Source organism: Nymphaea colorata, chromosome 4 (assembly GCF_008831285.2).
Source record: "Nymphaea colorata isolate Beijing-Zhang1983 chromosome 4, ASM883128v2, whole genome shotgun sequence".
NCBI lineage: Eukaryota > Viridiplantae > Streptophyta > Magnoliopsida > Nymphaeales > Nymphaeaceae > Nymphaea > Nymphaea colorata.
This window is the reverse complement of record NC_045141.1, coordinates 8,984,928-8,991,982: the sequence shown is the minus strand read 5'-3', so window position 1 is coordinate 8,991,982 and position 7,055 is coordinate 8,984,928.

The window sequence follows — 7,055 nt, the reverse complement described above, 5'->3', positions numbered from 1 at the left end:
TATAATAATATTTTGGTTGCATTTTATTAGCTTTTACATTTTTATTTTTTATCTTTTTTCATTTAGAGCGCTTAGTCCAGCCTAGGCATGCCTAAGCTCTAGGGTCTACTCATTGCCTCGGCGCCATCTAGTTCTCTAGTGACATACACTGCGGCACTTGAGAATGTAGAACCCGCAACACCTATGAGAAGGCCAAGCATGAAGGCAGTTGGCAAAGACTTGGAATAATGGGGTGGACATTAGATGTTGAATTGGGTCAATGATGGAATGGCCATTTGATAGCAAGTTAGTGACTTAGCAAGTTGGCATGGCCTGGTGCTAAGGGCTTGGCCATGCTACATTGAGGTATGATTCATGATAGCATGTGGTGTAGCAGATGAAACTCATAACTTGGCTTGTGGGGACTGAAGATGGGTGACCAAGTGGGAATATGAAAACTGCACATATGCACAAACTTGTTGACAATTGAAGGCCAATGATGAGTAGAGACCATAGTCACAGAAAACATGTTTTTTCCAAAAAGAAAAAACACAAAAAATCAAATGGCCGCCTAAAACTTAGAAAAAACATGTTTTTTTGAAAAAACGTTAAAAACGAAAAAAACACATTTTTAACGTGTTTTTTACTTTTTTTAATGCCAAACAGTTTTTTTTTATTTTCTATTTTTTATTTGTTGCAAATCTACTTATCTTGTGATGTTTGTGTTATTAGTTTCATACTTTTTTTTTTCCACCATTTTTAGTATTTTACAATTTTAAAAAATTTACCATATTTTTCCTTTTTTTCTCATTTTTTTCAAGCTCTCCGTATTATACCCGAGAAAAACCTCACCATTTAAAACTCCGAGATGTTATTTGTGACTATGGTAGAGACAACTCAGCCAATGCTTAGCACTCAGCTCCTAAAGAGATGGACTGAAGGGTACGTATTGGCTGGTAGTTGAGCAGCACAAAATGGCAATTAGCCATATCAAACAAAGAGGAACAAGGTTTCCGGCATTTGCTTGTGTATACATGTATTATGTTCTTTATATTTCTATTACTGATTTTTCAAAGCCCTATCTTGGGTTGCCTAAGTGTGGAGATGGGGTTGTGCCTTAAGTTCGCTGAATACTTAAATTTAGTAGCTACCCTCTCTTTTGGAAACTTAAATTTCTTTTCCCCTTATATCTGTGTGGCTAAATACAATTAAATGAGAATACATGTTAATTGTCAAGGGTGCGGCGAGGGTGTATAATTGTATATATATAATATATTTAATATATATATATAAATGTGTGTATTCATAATATATATAATTTTAGATTGTTTCTTAGCTTAATCTATCCTTTCTTTTTACTTTTATTACTATACATAAAGAAAGAAAGGGACATAGAGACGAAAAAAATGGAAAATATTTTGAACTTGCATAAGAAAGGACACAAGGACACGGTTGGGGTGTGTGTTGGAGCTGCACTAGCACCAACACCAGCGTTGTGTTGACATGGGTGCGGCATCTTTTTTGAAGAGTCTGTGTGACATGGCATCTAATTAATTTCTCTTTTGAAAATAAAATTTTCTTCTTCACATAGGTGCGAGGTAAGCCATAACCATATATATAAATGGGAGTATATATATATATATATATATATACATATATATACATACATATATGCATTGACCTGTACCCACACCTAAGTCTCTTGACAATGCTCTGGACTGGTGGCATACGCATATACACTCCTCCTCAAGTTGGGCATACATATCAAACATGCCCAACTTGGATACATTTCTCTCGAACGAAGTTGAAGATAGAGCGTTCGTCAGAACATCAGCAGTTTGGTCTTCAGACTTAATGTAAGGTAAGACTAACTCTTTAGCATCAATTTTTCCACGAATGAAGTGGCGGTCAATCTCAACATGCTTTGTTTTGTCGTGTAGCACAGGGTTGTTGGCTAAGTTTATTGTAGACTTGTTGTCACAGTACATCTTCATAGGTCCTTCAATCTCTATCCTGATATCAGTCAACAATATTTTCAGCCATAGTAACTCTGACAATCCCATAGCAATAGCTTTATACTCTACCTCAGCACTAGATCGAGAACACACATCCTGTCTCTTGCTCATCCAGACAACAAGATTTACTCCCAAGTAGACACAATACCCTGTGGTAGACTGTCTAGTATCAGCACAACCTGCCCAGTCTACATCGGAATACCCCTCGATTTCTACAGTCTCTTGTTTCACATACAAGAGTCCTTTCCCAGGATTTTTCTTCAAATAGCACAATATTCTATCCACAGCCTTCAGGTCTGCATCAGTAGGTACATGCATGAATTGACTCAGTACATTCACCGCAAAAGCGATATCTGGTCTCATAAGGGTAAGATAAATCAACTTTCCAACGAGACGTTGATATCTTCCCTTAGCTTCTTCACAGAGCAACTCTCCATCTCTAAGGCTTAACTTGTGTCCAGTATCAAGTGAGGTAGAAGCAGGTCTACACCCCAGTTCACCAGTCTCCTCCAACAGATCTAATGTGTATTTCCTGTGGTTTAGCACAAGGCTAGTACTAGATCTAACAATCTCAATACCAAGAAAATACCTCAGTTTGCCAAGATCCTTGAGATCAAATTCAGCAGCCAGTAACACTTTTAACTTGATGATCTCCTCCTCATCATCTCTTGTGACAATCATGTCATCCACATAGACAAGTAAAAGAGTGACCCTACCCTCTTTTTTCTTCACAAATAGAGTGTGGTCTCCATTCCCTTGATTGTACCCATGATGTGGCATCACTCATTTGAGTCGCTCGAACCATGTTCTGGGCGACTACTTGAGGCCACATAAGGCCTTTTTAAGCTTACAACATTTCTCTGGTTCATCATATCCTGGGGGCATACACATATACACTTCTTCTTCGAGATCACCATTGAGAAAAGTATTCTTAGCATCGAGTTGGTACATCCTCCACTCTTTCATCACAGTTAGGGACATAACAACTCTAACTGTCTTCATTTTCGCAACTGGAGCAAAAGTCTCTAAGTAATCAATCCCATATTTTGACTAAACCCCATAGCCACAAGACGAGCTTTGTATCTTTCAACACTTTCATCTGGTTTATACTTAACGGTATACACCCACTTGGAACCAACCAAGTGAGCCGCCTCAGGAATCTTCACAACTTCACATGTCATGTTTCTTCTCAAGGCTTCCATTTCTTCTTTCATAGCATCAGCCCACTTGCAATCACTTTGAGCTTCAGCAACGGACCTAAGAATCATAGCCAAAGAAAGAGAAGATAGAAAACACTTGTAATCCTTGCTAAGTCTAGAATAAGATACAAAATTACCAATCGGGTGTTGAGTACATGACCTGACACCCTTTCTCAGGATAATGAGAAGTTCTTCATTTTCTTTTTCAACCTCATCTTGAGTCTTCAAGGTAAGACTTGGTTCATCCAGGGAAGGAATGACATTGGGATTGGAAGTAGACCTCGCACCATTAGTTACATCCTCTGTTCGAGCACCTCGTCTAGAGTAGACCTGTCCAAACAAACGATGACCTTCCTTCTCTGTTTCGATGTCACACCCTTCCTCCTTCTCAGGTTCTTCTTTCTTGTAATCCAAAAAATCTATAAATTGAATCTCCTGACTCTAAGAATACTCTTCCCTAACCACAGACTTCTCCCCCTGAAGAGGATTCTCACAAAATTAAGAGGCATGTTCCAAGAAGGTAACATCCCTTGTAAGATAAACTCGACCAACGGTAGGATCAAGACACCTATACATTTTTTGAGTAGGTGAATACCCAACAAACACACCCTTGATAGACCGGGGATCAAGTTTCCTAACATTGGGACTGTGATCATGAATAAAACACACACAGCCAAAAACACGAGGGGGGAGGAGAAAAGGTTGACGACTTCCCGGAAATAAAGAATGGGGAGTCCGACCATTCAGCACATGACTGAGCATGCGGTTGATGAGATACGCATTAGTAAGAGCTGCATCACCCCAATAGTGTTTGGGAAGATTCCTCTGAAACAAAAGGGCTCTGGTGACATTAAGGAGCTGGCAATTCTTCCTCTCAGCCACCCCGTTTTGTGGGGGAGTATAATTATAGGACGTCTCATGAACAATCCCCCTTTTCGAAGGAAATCCTCAACTCACTGACACATATACTCACGGGCACTATCTGATCGGAAGGTTTTAACAGTTCCATCATTTTGAGTTTGCACAAGTAGAATGAAGGTCTCTATGATATGAGGTACCTCACTGCGATCTTCTAATAAGTACACAAAGGTGATCCGAGAGAAGTCATCAATAAAAGTTATAAAATATTGAAAACCTTGACGGGTATGAATTTCCGAAGGCCCCCACACATCCGAGTAAACCAAGGAAAAAGCTTCATTAACACAACTAGTAGAAATAGGGTACAAAGCCCTCACATGTTTGGCAAACTGACATACATCACAAGAAATCAAAGACAAGTTTAGAGTGGAACACAATTCGGGAAACAACTATTTCAAAATGCCCCAAGGCGTTCATGCCAATACAAGACGGACTAAAGACAATCTTTTCTTCGCTTTTTTGTCTTGCTTATCACTGTCATAATAGCCATGGCCACGTGTATAGAAAGACGATATAAGCTATCGGACACCAAACCAATCCCAATCCTCTTTCCTGTCGCCAAGTCCTGCAAAACACAACGATTTGCAGAAAAAATGAGTTCAAAATTCATCTCTTTAGTAAGTTTACTAACTGACAAGAGATTTAAGGGAAGTTGAGGGACATGTAATGCTCCTCGCACATGAAACTTGTCCAACAAGGACAGACTCCCTTCTCCTGCCACAAAGGTAGAGGAACATCTGCGAGAGATACTCGTTCCCTTCCAAAAGACAGCTTATACTCATGAAACAATTTAGGGTTACCCGTCCTGTGGTGAGTAGCACCACTGTCCACAATCCATTCTCCCACACAAGAGTTACCTTTATCCCCTACAATGGCAAGAGCATGATTAGCATTTGTCTCATTTGATGCCTCAACCTGATTGACATCGATCCGACCCAGATAAACCCTCAATTCATGAAGCCGTTCAGCAGAAATGGAGACCTTTCCTCAACTAGATTTTGTTTCCTCAGACATAGTCGACTTCCCATTAGAAAACCTCCCTTTGTTACCCTTTTTTCTGGATGAAGATCCCAACAGAAATCCACAGTATGACCAGTCTTCTTGCAGAGAGTACATCTACAAAGAGATCTAGTAGTGCCTCGAGGACCATGACTAACAAGAGCAGATCTCTCATTATATGACATGAGATCCCTCTTTCCCCCAGTAGTAACCAGCCTTCTTTGTTCTTCAGCTTCAACACGAGAATACACATCTTCAATACTCGACACTTCTCATGAATTCAATATCTGCCTTCTAACACCTTCAAACTCATCATTCAAGTAACATCAAAATAATAGTCAAGATCCTCCCACTTGGCTTTCAAAGCCCCATAGTAATCTGCTACATATAAGTTCCCTTGCCGAAGCTCATACACAGTCTTCATTTGTTGGTAAGTCCGGATAGCCTTTTTCTTTTGGCCATACATGTTCTCTAAAATCACCCACATGTCTCTAGCAGTCTTCTTCCGAAGAATAAGGGGTTGGATATCAGCGGAAACAGAGTTGACAATCCAAGTTTTTACTTGATTATCCTCAAGAAACCAAGTGTCCCACACACCACTTGTCTCCGCCGGTTCAGGTTTCCTTCCATTGATATAGGCAATCCGACCGCGGGCAGCAATCCCCATAGTCATAGCGGCCGACCATGAGAGGTAGTTCTCCTCGGTAAGGCAAATAGTAGTGACCTGAACGGGAACATTTTCAGTTCTATAAGCCCCGATTTCAGTTTGATCAGCGTTGTCAGTCGACGAGGAAGACACTGCCTCGACTACATACCAGCCCGGCGGCGGCGGCAGCAGCAGCAGCAGCGGCAACAGTAGTGAGTGATAGAGAGGTTAGGGTTGGAACTTCACAACCCCAAAAAATTTCCCAAACTCGTCGGCTCTAATACCATGTAGAAACACGAAATATAGGAAAAAATAATATGATGAACACGATGTACCGTGGAAAAACCCACAAGAGAGAAAAAACCACAGATGAGGAGGAACTGGTGCCCACTAGCAACCAGACTCTCTCTCTCAAGATTTCATTAACTCTCTCAAGATTAGGGTTACAATCCTTAAGTAAGGCCCAACAAGGGCTACACGATGGATCGGGTATGGATCCTGACCCAGTCCCGAGAACCATCTAACACGTTTCAACAATATTATCTTGCCATTGTGTGTCAACCTTTGGTTTAGGCTAGCGATGTACTCTGCATAAGACTGAAGCCTGATGGTTTTGTTATTTAATCAAAAGCCTTTTTCTTTTAGTTATGTAAATCAAATTATAACGAATCCTTGAGAAGAAATTTGTTTAGAAACATAAGGGAGGAACCAGTTCTTGACTAATTGAGCGAGTGTTAACATATAGTAAATGTGCAAGGCCCGACATTAGTTTTATGATGTCCATTTATCCCGCGCCCAATTATGAATGAGGACTTGCCTGCACACTATGTCACATGAGTGCGGGGTGCCGGTGCAAGTGCGAGTGCTGGTGCGACGTATCCCAAAAAATTTGGGTGCGAGGGTGCGGCGAGGGTGTATATGTGTATAAATGTATGTATTCATAATATATATAATTGTAGCTTTTTTCTTAGTTTAATCCATACTTTCTTTTTACTTTTATTACTATACACAAAGAAAGAAAGAGACAGGGAGAAGAAAAAAAAGTGAAAACTATTTTGAATTTGCATAAAAAAAGATGTGGTTGGGGTGCAATGCAAAAAAAGATGTGGTTAGGGTGCGTGTTACAGCTGCACCAGCACCAGCGTCGTGTCAACATGGGTGTGGCCCCTTTTTTGAAGAGTCTGTGTGACATAGCTTGTACACACCGCCCTTCACACTGGGAGCTGGCCATGCCTAAAGTCATTACCTTCACCGCATGTGGTCCGGACGTACCATAACAGTCTCAAATACCTTATGAAC